Source organism: Pteropus alecto, unplaced genomic scaffold (assembly GCF_000325575.1).
Source record: "Pteropus alecto unplaced genomic scaffold, ASM32557v1 scaffold7, whole genome shotgun sequence".
Classification (NCBI taxonomy): domain Eukaryota; kingdom Metazoa; phylum Chordata; class Mammalia; order Chiroptera; family Pteropodidae; genus Pteropus; species Pteropus alecto.
The window spans coordinates 28586951-28602994 of NW_006494614.1; the positions used below are offsets into that span (position 1 = coordinate 28586951).

The 16044-nt window shown below is 32.4% G+C and overlaps 2 pseudogenes; both read left to right on the plus strand.

Moving 5' to 3' along the window:
- The first annotated feature begins 3014 nt into the window (after positions 1–3014).
- LOC112474915 lies at positions 3015–3133 on the plus strand (annotated as a pseudogene).
- Positions 3134–10923: 7790 nt separating this feature from the next.
- On the plus strand, positions 10924–11042 carry LOC112474909 (annotated as a pseudogene).
- The last annotated feature ends 5002 nt before the right edge of the window (positions 11043–16044 follow it).

Genomic DNA, 16044 nt, shown 5'->3' on the forward strand with positions numbered 1-16044 from the left:
TCCACAATATGCCAGAGTCTGAAGGACTTTACACACATTATCTCATTTGACTCTCATAGAAATACGAAGGTGTTCAGGTAGCAGAATTTTCAAAGAAAAAATTAGCTTATGAATGCAGAAAAAGTATTTATGGTGTTTAATGTGACTTTCTGACCCATTTTTCAAAGCATCTTCTGTAAAGTCAATTATCTTCTCTCATTAACCCAACTCAACGTAAGTTTAAAACATCATTTCTGAGCACTCCGTAAAATGTAATATTTGATCAGACTTTCTTCTGTCATTCTTTCCTTTCTTTGTTTCTCTAATATTGCTTTGATTTAGTTCTCTTCTTATCTTCATATTATTTAAGATCTTTTAATTTTCTTACTGTTTTCCTTCTCTTGTACCCTAAATAAGGGCATTCTAAAGTTTATGCTTTAATCCATGGAATTGAAACAGATGTCTCTCATAAATGCATCCCATGCCCTCAGCCTTTCTCTGACTCAAGCATGCATTCTGGCAGACAGTTCAGACTCTTCTTGGCTGTCAGTGACCCACTTCAAGTGCGTAATTCTTTCAGCATTTTGCCTCAGGGCATTTTCTGAACCAGGGTGGTTCATTCGGGAAGTATCCCAGAAATTCAGCAAAAATTAACCTCTGGGGCAAACCTGTACCTATGGGTTATGGGAACTGGTGGTTAAATGGCTTGGCCTCTAGTTTTTAGGTGGATAAATCTAGGGGACGATTTTAAGCTTCTTACAAGCTCTGGTAGAACTGAGCCCCATCATTACCGCAGCAAGATTGATAATTCATCTTTATATTAGTTTTTCCTTCTTTCTCGTTCAACTTTTCCTGCTCCCTCTCTTTTGCTCCCTGGGGTCATCTTCAAAATAAATAGCCAGCATTAGTCTTTGTGTCAGGTTCTGCTTTCAGGAGAATGCAAAACTAAAATAAGTAGATGTTTTGTGAGGCCTGGCATTTATCGAATTGGGTCAGGGAGAGTAAGAGTGGCTCTTTTTATAGAAAAGAATAAAAAATGTTAATTTTACAAATTTTACAAAAACATGTGACCTTGTGAAAATATTCTTAGGGACCCTCTCATGACTTTGGAAGGGTCTCATGCAAGTGATGGGCACAGAAGCTTAAATCATTAACTTCCTGGCATACGTGGGTACTTTTACACACTACTTTTCTTTCTTGACACTTTCTTCCTTAGCAGTATTAGCTACTATTTCTATGTATTTTATCTAATTCTGAGGTACAGATATACATAAATAATGCCATGCTGACACAAGGTTATCATCTCAGGACTTCATAATGTGCCCAAACTAAGTACATTTTCTTTCTTAGGTTCTTTTGTCTCAAATCTTAATATTTGGTCCTTCACTCCTTAAATGCAATTATTTTTACAATATTCTATATTACATATTACAATATTTACACTTATAAATGACTCATTTCATTTCCAATCATATCCTTTATAATTGAGAATAAGTTCCTAATACCACTTGTCTGGATTTTTTTTTTTATTAATTCATTGTGGTGACATTGGTTAATAAAATTATATAGGTTTCAGTTGTACAATTTTATAATACATCATCTGTATATTTCATTGTGTGTTCACCATTCAAAGTCATCATATATTTGACCCCCTTTATCTAGCTCCCCTCCTTCCCAATTTCCCTCTGGTAACCACTAAACTGTTGTCTGTGTGTCTGAGTTTTTGTCTTGTTCGTTTGTTGCTTTCAGTTTTATATCTCACATATAAATAAAATCTTACCGTTCTCAACTTTTCTGTGTCTTATTTTGCTTAGCATGACTATCTAAAAATTTATTCATGTTGTCACAAATGGCAGTATTTTATCTTTTCATATGGCTAACATTCCATTGTATACATGTACCACATCTTCTTTATTCAATTGTTTATTGAAGGACACTTTGGTTGTTTCCATGTCTTGGCCACTGTGAATAGTGCTGCAATAAACATTAGGATGCATATATTTGTACAGATGAATGTTTTCAAATTTTTCAAGTAGATACCCAGAAGAAGGATTGCTGAGTCATATGGTAATTCTATTCTTAATTTTTTGAGGAACCTCCATACCATTTTCCACAGTGGCTGTACCAATTTACGTTCCCATTAACAGTGTATGAGAAGTTCTTTTTCCCCACAACCAGTCCAATACTCATTACTTGTCTTGTTGATAACAATCATTCTAACAGGTGTGAGGTTATATTTCATTGTGGTTTTGATTTGCATTTCCCTAATAGCTAGTGAAATTGAGCATCTTCTCTTATGTCCGTTGGCCATTTGTATGTCTTCTTGGGAGAAGTGTCTGTTCAGCTGTTCTGCCCATTTTTTATTTGGATTGTTTTTTGTTTTTTGTTTTTTAATTGTTGAGTTGTATGAGTTCTTTATATATTTTGGATATTAGGCCCCTATCGAAAGTGTTGTTTGCAAATATCTTCTCCCTTGTTGATGGTTTCTTTTGCTATGCAGAAGCTTTTTAGTTTAGTATGGTCTCATTTATTTATTTTTGCTTTTACTGCTCTCATCTTTGAGGTCAAATTCATAAAGTCTTCTCTAAAACCAAGGTTCATAAGTTTAGTAGCTATATTTTCTTCTATGATTTTAAAATATTCCTAAGCATAGACTCTATCCTAACTGAGGTCACCAGTTGTCCAACTCACCAATACAGCCAGCACACTGATTTTAATCATAGTATTCATTTGCTTCTATATCTTTAAGTCTTCTCAATGCCTGAATTTAAATATTTATCACTAACTCACTCTCTCCCTCTATCATCTATCTATCTATCTATCTATCTATCTATCTATCTATCTATCTATCATCTATCTATCTATCTATCACCTATCATCTATCATCTATCATCTATCTATTTATTTATTTAAGGCTGAGCTGATGGAAAAACACGTCTGAGGCCAGAAACAGCAGAAAAGGGTAGAAACAGAAAAGTTAAGTATGTGCCCCAAAATTATATGATTGTTAAATAGAAGATTTAAGATTTAACTCAGTCTACGGCCATGCCTCCCTAAATGTGCTCAATCTCATCTGATCTTGGAAGCTAAGCAGGGTCAGGCTTGGTTAATACTTGGATGGGAGACCACCTAGGAAGACTAGGTGCTGCGGGCATTAAAAAAAAAAAAAAAAAAAAATTTAAATAAAGATTTAACTCAGCCATTCTGGCCCCAGAGAATTACTCTTCCCTCTTATGCTATTCTACTTTTATTAAACACCATTAAAAAAGAATTTAGAAGTTTTTTTGAAGAAATTATATAGAACATAGGCTATTCAGACAAAGGAACAAACATATGAAAGATATAATCAACAGCTTCACCATGAGGTATCTAGCAATGTGTTTCTTTTTATTTTTACTGATTTATATTTGTTGGGTTCCTAAATCTGAGAAGCGGTACCTTTCATTAGTTCCGTTTAGGAGTTTAATATGTGTTTGGTAAACTTAACTGGGCTGAGTATACTAGTGTTTGATTCCTATCCAGGGACTAATTGTAAGGATAAAATAATCTTGCTACTTGAGTGAGGGAGTAAAGGAGAGTTATTGCTGCATTGGAATTGGCCTGACTTCTGGAAATTGTCCAAGTGAAATACCTGAGAGTTTTCCATGCATCAGAGGTGAGTGATGCAGGAAGGAAAGATAAACTGAGACCAGTTTAAATCCTCTATAAAGGTTTGCAGACGAGGAATGAGAATCTAAGGAGGAGTGGAATGAAATTATTAAAAAAGAGGATTCAAGGGAAATTCAAGTCCCATGTTCCATTACGTACAGTCAAATATCACCAGTGTGGGTCCCTAAAGAAACTTCTAAAATATCTATGAGGGAAAAAATCATCTTTAAATATACACCAGACCCAGAAAACACAAATTTATCTTAGAAACTTATCAATCTGTGTAAAGACATTCCTTCTTACTTAATTCTCTCTTCTTGATTGGACCTGGTTTGAAGTCAGTTAGCAGTCTTAGAGAGAGAAAAAGAAATAAGACGACACTCATCTACTCCCACATCAAGTGGCCAGCCATCAGAGGAGTAAGGAGGGAAAGGAGTAAATTTATCATTAAATCTAAATCAAAGCTTTAATTATTGAGACTGTTCATTTTCAATAATCACTTCAAGACTGTGTTGAGTCTTAAATAATATAGGTTTTTCTATTGCCTAACACTAATTGGAAAAGACATAGTGTGCAAGTATAAGGATACTGAGTAATGAAACAAAGTTTCTTTTACAAATCAATCCTGAGTTCTTATTCAATATACCAGTTACCTATAAGCCATTGACTCTCAATTTAATATATTTAAACCCGATATTAAAACAGACCCATTTATTCAACTGCCTAATCAACATAAACAAAATATTCATATCCTGTGGAAGATAAATTTCTCTCATCTGGAAATAAGTCTTTTTCTTTAGTATGATTGCAGCAAATTTTGTCATGTGTCTACCTCTGGACCAGTATCATTAATCAGAAACATGTCAAGTACTGATTTGCTTAAAATTGGGATCCTGTACCTGGCAAGGAGGAAAGTATTAACATGGTTGTTTATGACTAATTAGTATCAGTCCTAAAAATAAAAATGGAGCCAGTTTTCAGGAAGTCAGAAGAGCTAGTTGGGGAAGAGATAAATATATAAATCAAAGCAGATTGTAACAGCAAAAAGACTGGTGAAATGGATGCAATGAACTATCAACAGGGCTCGCAAAACTCTATCCCCCTACATTTCTGCCCACTTCTCCTCTAATATCTACTTGTAACCCAAGTACTTCTCATATCATTCACCTTTAATTTATTAATCTAAGCCACTATCAGCCCTTGCCTTTCCTTAACTATAATTTCTTGCCTTTTATCTCAAGCTGCTTTCCTTTTTTGTTGTGTATTTGTTTGTTTCTTAAATTTATTTGTTGTGTTGTTGTTATTGCAGTTCTAGGATTCATCCTTTATGAAAAACACATTATGTGTTATCACATAAAAATTAAGGAGAACCATATTATCTAAATTGTTCCTTTTTCACTTCGGATTTACCATACTTTTCACCTTACTTGTATTGATATCTGAATCTCTACCTCTCGAATTTTGGTCATATCTACTCATAATATCATGTGGTTCCTTCCCCATTATTACCCATCTATATGACTCAAGCCAGCCACTTGCTGAATAATAGTAAGGGAGTAGTATAGAGGGAGGACATTTGGGGACAGCCACAGTTTTAGTTTAGGATTATTGCCTGGAGCACTAAGTCTTTTATGACCATTATCTTTTGAGACATAGCCTCCCTAGCTTATTTACATTCAGTTGGTTGATACACACATAATAAAGCCCCTTAATTCATGGGATCTTTATGTTATGATAACTGTTTTCCCTCCCTCCTTTGATGCAATGCATTTTGGCAATCTCTTTGGGTGGAAAGGAATCCTGTCCCAAATTGAAAAAAATTGGATGGTTACTATTGCCTCCCCTTTAGTTCTAATTTGCCCTGCATATATAATGTGCCTAAGTGAGGCAGCATCCATATTTCTTCTATGACCTCCTGTCTCTATATTTTAGAGAATTAGTGGATGTAGCTTTTAGAAACCTTATTGATGCTTTTAGGGACACTTTAACCCTCCCTTTCCACTTTTATCTAAGGAGGTACACGTAATATCTTTGTGTCCCTCTATAGTTTGTTTCAAACTTCAAAGTACTTGACAGTTTTTTTGATATAACATATACACTGAGGTTGTGATATCTTTTCTGTTTCATTAAGGAATGGTTTCTTTGTATATATTTTATACATCTTATTTATTTGATAGGAATCAATGGAAGTAAAAAAGTTAAAATAACCTCATGTTGTCAAGGTTAGACCTGTATTTATAATAACTTATTAGTAACAGTTATTAAGAATTGTTTTTACAGTACTGATTTTCTTAAGCTAATATAAATATAACTATATAGAATAGTTAGGTTTTTAAAAAATTTATTTTATCCTGTTAAAAACAATTATGGACCCAAGTGCTTTCAATCTTAATTCTTAAAAATGCTCATCTTCAATCCAAAATTCTATCTTACTGATAGCAAAGCAAAGTGTCTCAAATAAAATACTATCTAGGGAGTTGTACTTAAAATTTGGCTTCGAAATCCCATTTTTTCCTTCATTAAAGATCTTTCCTTGAAGATGTATTTACTTGGCTAAAATATGACTTGAGATTTATAGCTAATTTATGCAGAAAAATGTGTAGTCTAGCTTATAAATATTCAAGACAGTAATAATAGAAAGAAATATAGAGAATATCTTATATCTTATTAGTGGTCAGTGGTTCTTTTCACAATGTACTATTGATTAAATATCTTATAGTGGACATGGAAAAGAAGAAAGTGTTTTCCTTTGCAGAAATATGGAATTAATTTTAGTATTTTCATTTCTACATATTCACATGTTCCTTGTGTTCTCAGGAACTTGAGAAAATGAAGTTCCATTTTTGACATGCAGAACTTATTTAAATATTTTGAATCTCTACGTCCCACATGAAAAAGCTATCACTTATAGCATTTTCTTTACGTCTTGAATTTCTAAATGTAGATCGCCATATAAAATTCTTCGCCATTTAACTTAGATGAGAAAAATTAGACTTTTATTCTAGTATGCTTTATTATTGTTTTTGGTAGAAACATTTTTCTCAAATGGTATCTAAGAGGGATAAATTACTGATTTACCAAAATTATTTTATTATAAAGTAGTCCCAATACATGGGTTCTAAAGGTATAGAAGGCTCCAGTGTGATTTTTGTTTAATGACAGTCCTTTTGTTGCTGACATCTATTAGAATCGTATAACTAATAAGGTTGCGTTCCTTTCTGTAAGAGAGGAAGTATGCTTGCTTTATGTTTGCAGGCTTGATCCTGCTTTTTGCTCAGCTTTCCTCCCTTTACAAAAATCATCCCATCTCAGATTACTAACATGCCAGCTTGGTCTGCCTGTTGCTATGGTTTCCCAGCAGTCATTGGCTATGCTGTGTTGCTTGAAATTATGCTTAGGCATGTTCTCATAGAATTTCATCTTTCTACTGTGATTTTAGATGTTCTCAGTTTTGCATAGAGCGGTAATCCATTTTTTTGTAATCCATTTTTCAACTAAGTTTATTTGACCTCAGCAGAATTGAATGTCTTAAAGATGTGGTTGGCTCAGGATTTATGGGGGCTTGTCTTGTTAATAATATATATATGTCTCATAATATATATATGTCTACTGCTCATGGAGTTGAACAAATGACATGATCTCTGAATTTGTTTTAAGGCCCTAATGAATCTGCAACATACTATTTACCTAAGATGAGTTTCAATGGTAACACAGCTGTTAGTTTCATCTAAGTAAGGGCTTTCCTTTCTTTCATTGTGACATGGTAGAAGTACTGACATTTAGTGGCATCTGTGAAAATCTAGGTCTCACAGTCAAATTACAAATTTTATACTACCACCATTCTATGGGCTATTAGCTTGGCTAGGAGCATTTTGCTCTGTTGGTGTCATATTTTGTCAGCTAGTTTTCCTGAGATCATGCTGGCTTTCTTTATTTTGTTCTCTATTTCTTGAATAGCATGCTGTTTAATGATATGTTATGAAAATAGAAAATTCGATAATCAATTTTTATTTTTCCATTTCCAATAGAGTTCTTTATGCTCTTAGGCTATGATGTGGTCTCCCATTTCAATGAAGTTCAGACTCATTAACATTATTGAATAACAATTACTAAACAAACATCTATAAAAGTAAGATCTTTTTAAAGAGAAGTACAGAATCAAAAAAAAAGATGATAATCTTGATTTTGATTTTTAAATCAAATAATTTTGTTTTTCAAATTATTTTTTTTCCACCCAAAGTTAATTTTTACATGGTAATCTTGGCAATGGTAGAGAATAAAGAAAAAGTAAAACAATGAGAACAGAAGAGAAATAAATTCAGGCTAAACAATGGTATGACTAGTCTGGATAGGATAATTAAATATTATATGAAGTTATACACTCATACTTTGCACATACACGTTTATATTAAAGCCTTAAAAGTGATCTGCTAAGACATTTCTCTTACTCTCAAATACATCTATCTTTAATTTGTGCCCAGCCACTCCCCAGAATTACCTTAGAATTAAATTTACCAGGTTAGTTTTAGATGTGGAGAGACAAAATTACAATCCCTGTTTTTAATTTGGCTATGACTGGGAAGTATAACTTCATTATTGGTTTTTAAAAAACCTTGAAAGAATGGTGAAATTTTGATATAGGTAATTTGAGAGGACAATCCATATTCTAGACAGTTTATTCTGTTAAAGAACAGTTAAGAATAGTAACTGTTTACATATTACCTTAAATCTTAAGTTGAATTTAAATGCATTCTATGCCTTGGTGTCATAAATTTGAGATCCCATCTAAGTCCATTTGTTTAAAAGGGCAAAGAGTTTTCCTGGAATGTTGAAAAATGGTATTAATATTGTCCAGGGTTATTGATTTGTAACTTCTAGATTTTTACCTCTAGAGAATGTTAGTTATAAGAAATTATACTTAAGATATTTGTTATGTTAAACCATAATTATTCAAAGTTTTAAACCATATTTCTATAAAGGGTTCATTTTCACCACAAAATTGGTGATAAATTAGCTCAATTTAACTGTAAAAAAACCAATCTGTATATAAAAAAAAAAAAACAACAGAACAGAATTTCTTTCAGATAGGACCATGGTTAAAGATCTATTTCTCCTCCTAGAATATAGTCACTAGTAAAGTAAAACGATAAGTAAAATAAAGATGGCCTTGAAAATGATACAGATTCTCAATTTATGACTACAAATGATTTTGAGAATATTCAGCTGGACAAGGACATTAACAGAAGCCTATCTTCTAAATTCGAAATCTCAGCATTGATATTGTCAATAATGTTACTTTTTATCATGTACAGCATTTTGTGTTATTTTCTATGAAGTTCCTGCCTTTCCTTTTTTGCATCTATGTGGACATACTGGATTATCCTCTCATTCTAACTATAATAAAATTTCTGATTTTATTATAGCTAAAAAGTACTTTTATATTATTAAATCGGAAGTACTGGATTATCTTCTCATTCTAACTAACACTTGCCTCCTCTAAGGCCTCAAATAGGTCACTTCAAATTCCTGATTCTCCATTTCTTATCTGTAAAATGAAGAAAGATTTTTTGAAATAAAATGAGGAAAAATTTTAAACTGTGAAGTAATAACACAAGTGTTAATTGTTAATTTAACAGTAGTAGAGGTTTACCTCATGGGTTTCTGAAGATGGCAATCTAAAGTTGAAACTGTTTTCTGCAAGAACATAAGACAATATTTACTTTAGATGTGAAAATATTTTCTTAGTAACTATAGAAAGTATGAAATTAAAATAATGGATATAGCCATTTTACACATATCTGAAAAGATATTTGCACACTGATGTTCATAGCAGCATTATTCGCAGTGGCCAAGACATGGAAGCAACCGAAGTGTCTCACAATAGATGATTGGATAAAGAAGATGTGGCACATATATACAATGGAATATTACTCAGCCATAAGAAGAGATGAAATACTGCCATTTGCAACAACATAGATGGACCTTGAGATAATCATGCTAAGCGAAATAATCCAGACAGAAAAAGTTGAAAACCACATGATATCATTTATATGTGGGATATAAACCTAAGAACAACAAGAAAACATGACAAACAAGCAGAGATTCATGGACATGGACAATAGACTAGTGGTTACCAGAGGAAAGGAGGGGAGGGAGGAGGGAGTAGGTAGATGGGGTGACAGAAAGAATTCTAACTATGTTCAGTGAACATACAATGCAAAATATATAGGACTTACTGTTAAAAAATAAAAAATAAAAAAAAAGCCTACTGCTAACATTAAAAAAAACGAATATAGTCATTTTAAGAGGAAAATACATTTTTTTTCTTCAAAAATTTTTCTTTGCAAGACATTTTCTGTTTCTACTTCCAGGCTCTCAGCATAACTCAATACTTTCAGAACTTTTATTATTTCAGCTTAAACACATTTCTTTTCTTCAGAGAAATTAATAGTTATTACAATGACATAAAATGTAAATAAATGTAAATAAGTTGAAAAAGCAGTCTATTATATTGGAAATAGTATGGATTAGAGAGTCCAACAGATTTGGGCTCAAATTCCGATACTTCTATTTTCTTACTCTGAACTTTGGGAAAATTATTAAATAATTTGTGCCTCCATTTGCTAATTATGTGATAAGAACAACAATATCCATTTTTTAAGATATTCTGTGAAAGTCATATGAGATAATATATGTGACCTATCTTCCATAGTTCATGGTATATAAGTCCTTAATAAATGATGGCTTTTATCATTATAAGACTCCCATTCCACATGGAACTATTGTTAATATTCTAATCTCTTTGCTTAATAATATAAAAGTACTTTTTAGCTATAATAAAATCAGAAATTTTTATTCGAAAAAAATTTTTAAAAATTATTCTCCAAACTTTCTTTTCATGTTACATACCTGCCTAGTTTTCTAGTCTACAGTTTCAAATACCTTTTGCTTAAATAACAGTTCCTAGGCATTTTTACCTTCTAGATAAGCTTTTGTTTCTTAATTTCATATTCAAAATGTAGAGCCTAGAATTAAATATACTATTCCTTAGTGGTTGGATTCATGAATATTGGAATGAACCAAGTGTCTCTCTTTGTCTGGACCATACGTTTCTATTAATAGAACTTCTTTTTCAATTTTCACTTTTATCCTTACAACCACAAGTGAGTGACTTCTGGTTAAGCTGGAATTCCTCTGACGTGTCCTACTTGCCATCCTTCAAAGAGCTGTCAGTCTTCTCTCATCTAATATATCTAAGTTTTTAAATTGCAAATATAAATTTAAAAAATATATTTAGTCTATGACCATGCCACTCTGAACACGCCTGATATCGTCTGATCTTGGAAGCTAAACAGGGTCGGGCCTGGTTAGTATTTGGATGGGAGACCACCTAGGAAGACCTGGAGCTGTAGGCGTTAAAAAATATATATATATTTATTGTTAATAAACCTTATATTGAAGAGGAATTTTCCACTCAAATGGCTAACCTTGTAATCAGCACTCTGTTCTGCTTCTCTAGACATGCTTGCCACATAGGCCGAAGGGTAGCCTGACCTCAAGATCAACTGAAGACTCACTCTCCCCTTTGCTTGTTCTGTCTAGATAACAGAGCTAGTTAAGCCCTGTAAAAGTAAGGTTACTCCTGAGCTCAGGGCCCAGATCTTCAGAGCATTAGCTCTTCTATGAACACAGGCATAATAAACCTGAGTTCTCCAACTCTCCAAGTGGTTCTTGGTTTCTCACCGGTCTGATTTTTCTGCAACAATATGGGTTGGTTTAGTTCATTATTCTAGCCTAGTTTTATGTAATTTTATTCTGATACTGTCATAGAATATTTTAACAATCTTTCCTGCCTTGTAACTTTTGACTGAATGCTTTCTATATCTTTAGAAATATTTTGACATTTAAAAATGTTAACTAGCATAAAGCCTAAATATAATCCTATGACATACCCTGGAGCAATCCTTCGAGGCTGACAACATCTAATTAATAAATACTCATTTTCTGAGAGGGTTTCTCAAATAGCCATTAATCCATATGCTTATAATATAATCTAGTGTTTATTTATCCACTTTATTCATAATGCCATGAAAATATTTTGCTGAATATAAACTAAAACACAAATATGCTATATAGAGAGCAGTCAGTTCATCCATTGGTGTAAAGACCAAATCAGAATATAGTAAGTCAATTTAATTTTCAAAGAATTTTTTTTTAGCAAAGATTATAGTTATCAGTATTACTTTTGTATTCCTTAACAAATCATTTATTAATAATCCATTGTGGAATTTTAAATTTGATATTAAGCATATTGATGTGATATGATAGAGTCTAGATTCTATTATTTTTCTATTAGAGTCCATTTTTTTATTTTTATTTTTTTACCCCAAATATAATATTATTGGATTTATTTTATAGAATAACAAATATATAGGGAGCACCAACCATGTGCTAAGCCCTGGGATGAGGCAATGCAGGACCAGATAAACAAGTTCTTTCTCCTCATGAAATTTATGTTACAGGGAATTAGATAGACAATAAATACATCACCTAATACATAAATAAAGGAAATCCAGGAGAAAGTAGAATTTGAAGGAAAGGAATATATTATTATAAAAAAGAATAATATATGTAGTTTTTCATAAAAAAATTGTTAGACGATGATTATTTAAGGGAGTAATAAATATTTTAAAAGGTATCAACTAAGTGAAAAACTATAAAAAGAATATTTCAGGCAGAGAGAACAATGCAAAGACCCTAAACAGAAAATATTTTATGTTTTCTGTAGTGGGATAGAGATCTAGCTGACTAAAGTGTGGTAAACACAGAAAAAGTAGCATAAGATGAAGTTGGAGATGTGGTCAGGAGTCAGATCACCAAGGGTACTGAAAGCTTCTGACAAGGAGATTAGATTTTCCTGTGTAGACTGGGACTCCATTAATAGACTCTAAATGGCCAGTGATCAGATCATCATAGCATTTCGAAGTGATTATTTAGGCTGCTGTGTACAGAGAGGACTGGTAGAATGCACAAGAACAGAAGAAGTGAGACTAGTTAGGAAGACCTGTAATAGTCCCATCAAGAATTAATAAATAATTTTAGTTCAATTTGCCCAAGAGAAAACATATATCAATTACAGAATGACTGAATCTTTAAAAGTAATTCATAAATATACTGAATGATTAATATGCTGAATGGTCAATTTGTCAATTCACCAATTTACTGGAAAGCATTATTTATTCATAAAGTTTGGAGATACTTTGATTGAAATGGATATTTTAATAAACTGAAAAATTTTGAGATGTTTTAGTCAAGCAACTTAAATTTTAATTTGCTATTTTTACATTCAGTTTATTTTTATTTATTATAAGCCATTTCACTCTGGCAAGCCATAATCTAATATATTCTTGATTATTTTACTATCGCTTAGTCTGGAAATGAGAATGTCTTCTGCATTTTCTATTACAAGTCTTGGGCTTTATTCAATATTGGGACTTTATAATGAAAGAATTTCAACCTCCCAATAAATTTATAAGCATGAATTTATCAATAAGTTCAATGAAGTTAATATTTGAGAATTTAAGAGTTGAAATGTGAATCACTCTTAAAATAAACATTTAAATTAACTTTTTCAATAAATTCACTGCGAAACAACTAAAGATTTAGCTGTATTAAAACTACTAAGAATCATCTCATAGACGATTTAAAAGTCCTCAAAATCTCTTGAAACTGTCCATGCACCACAATATGCTGAAAACTGTAGAAGTATGTAATATAAATGTGTTGGAGTGAATTTCCATTTTTATGAATTTACTTTTATGATTTTTATGAATTTACTTTTAGACAATTGATTTTATGCTAATTTGTTTATTTTAAAAACAAGGTTTGGGTTAGTTTATGATTTGAATTGAACTCTGATAGTGGCAAGGTAAACAGAGGGTAGAAGATATGATACTCTGGATGGAAAAGATTTGATGCTGGGTTGGATTTGAAGAACAGGAAGAAAGGAGAGGTCAATGATTACTTTTCCAGTTTAGGATTTGAAGACATGGTAAGTGCTGCACTATCCACTGAGAGAGTGAAACTTAGGGCACAATGGTGTTTGTTGGCAAGGGGAAAGAATATTTCCAAATTGATATTTTCTGTATACTTGGGATGCCAATATAATAATGATGTAATGATGTGAAGTAGGATCTAACAGCAGAGGACTAATATGGACTAAAAATTTAGAAGTCATTAAAATATGGATGGCAATTAAGACCAAGAGTGAGAGGTGAAGAAAGAGACACCAGGATTCACTCCTGAGGTTCTCTAGCATATAGATGGTGTAGAGAAGTAGTATAGCAGGGAAAGGAGTCTAAAAGAAGTAGCCAATGAGATGTGCTATTGTTAAAAATAAGAAAAGAGAGTTTCTCAAGAAGGGTAGAGTTGTCAAAGATATCCTATAAAATAGTTTCATCTATGCCATCCCATTTGACTCCCCACTTCCCCTTTTTTCAAGGTTTCTACTTCTCTATTACTCATACTCTGCTTTATTTTATACATAGATATACACATACATGCATGCATACATATATACACACAGTAGTTATATCTATATTCTACTTCATTCTTAACCACAAACTCTTTAAGGATAGGCACTCTGTCATTCATCTTTATATGTCCAGTACAGTAACTGGAAAATACAAAACATTCATAAATGTTCGTTAACTTGCATCATTTTATTTCTAATAAGATCTTTGTCTCAGTCACTATCCAGATACATCTTGCATATTCAGGCTAAAATCAAGAGTATATTTTAATCCCTACTGGGTGTTTTCATCTTCATACACAAAAACCAAGTTTAACCTTTTTGGTTGAACACATATTATTTCTTTTTTGTTTATCTCTAAAGTTCTTTTTTGACTTTCAATGAACATCTCTTAAAAGCACACAGTTAAATCACAAACACCGAGCTCAGAGCAGAATATTTGCAAAAAGCCAAGTCTGCTTGTTATATCAGCTACTGATCTGAAACAGCAACCTGCACCTGTAGTGCTAAAATTGATTTTACTTATCTTTGCATGTGTCATCAAGATCAGCATGCATTTTGAACCATTACTTCAGATTTTATTATGAAATGTTGGAAGTTGCTGTCTGTGAGAATAGTTGGTTTTCTGTAAAGCTTCTTTGCTCGTTTGCGCATAGACAAAATCCACATGTAAGCTCCTCAACAAATCTATAAACCTGGAATTATGCCATTATCTGAGCAAAAATTCTAGAGATTGATTTGTTTATTCCTGAGATTGAAGTAATCACTAAAACAGTTGTTAAACAGAAAATCACAAAATGGTGTCACTTGTGCCAAAGTCCATGATACCAAACCTAGATTTAATACCTGATCTAATTGCTGTTGCATGCGACCTTTCTCAGAAATATAATCTTAATCAACCAGTCTGGAATTTTCTGGTCAATGCCAGTGAGGTAATCTGTCCCATGAGCCTTCTCCAATCCCTCCTACCCCATAAAGAGAAGAGCAATCTGCATGACAAAAACTTTTGAAGTCCGCCCTCCACCAAAAGAAGATGTCCTGGTCTAAAAATAATCCTTTTTTTTCTTTCGTTAATAGCTCCCTTGTCCCACCTTTCTTCCTATAAAAACCTTCTATTTTCTGCAAACTCCTGGGAGCTCCCTTCTGGTTGCTAGATGGGATGCTGCCTGATTCATGAATCACTTAATAAAGCCAATTAGATCTTCAAATTTATGGTTGAATTTTGTTTTTTAACACAATGAAGTGTGAATGAGTTCCATTCCATGAGCTAATATAATAAAATAACAGAAGAATGTGAGAAAAAAATTTAAAAACAAAGTAGAATGGAAATGAGTTTTCGAGATCAGTAAACATAACCCAAAGGAGACCTGTTTTAATTGGCCTTACATATAAATCTACATGTAATAGATTTTCTAGCATTTCAACATCACTTTTCAGAGTTATAGCTTCATAAAACCAGAGAATATCAGCATCAAGATGAATCTTAGAGATCCTATCTGACTCAAAGGAGGAAGGACATAAGATATGAGGCAATATTGGGGGAGAGGTGTGGGGAAAGCTGTGTTCATATATCAAATTACATTGTTTTTCTACCAAACCATATGCTTCTCAAAGAAGAGATGAAAGCTTTCATCGCAATCTAGTTCAGTATCTTAAAAGTTCCCAATAAATAATATGATTGGTAGAAGATAATCTGCTTTTAATTATACTTGAAATTCAGGTAGCAACAACCACCAAAAATCCCTTTTTTTGTGGCCTTTCCATATGACTAATAATATAAATCTAATACTAAAATTAATATAAATAAAGTTAATATAAATCTAATCTAGAATATAAATCTAATATTAAAATTAATCTTCACTGACTAACTATACACTGAGAGAAGT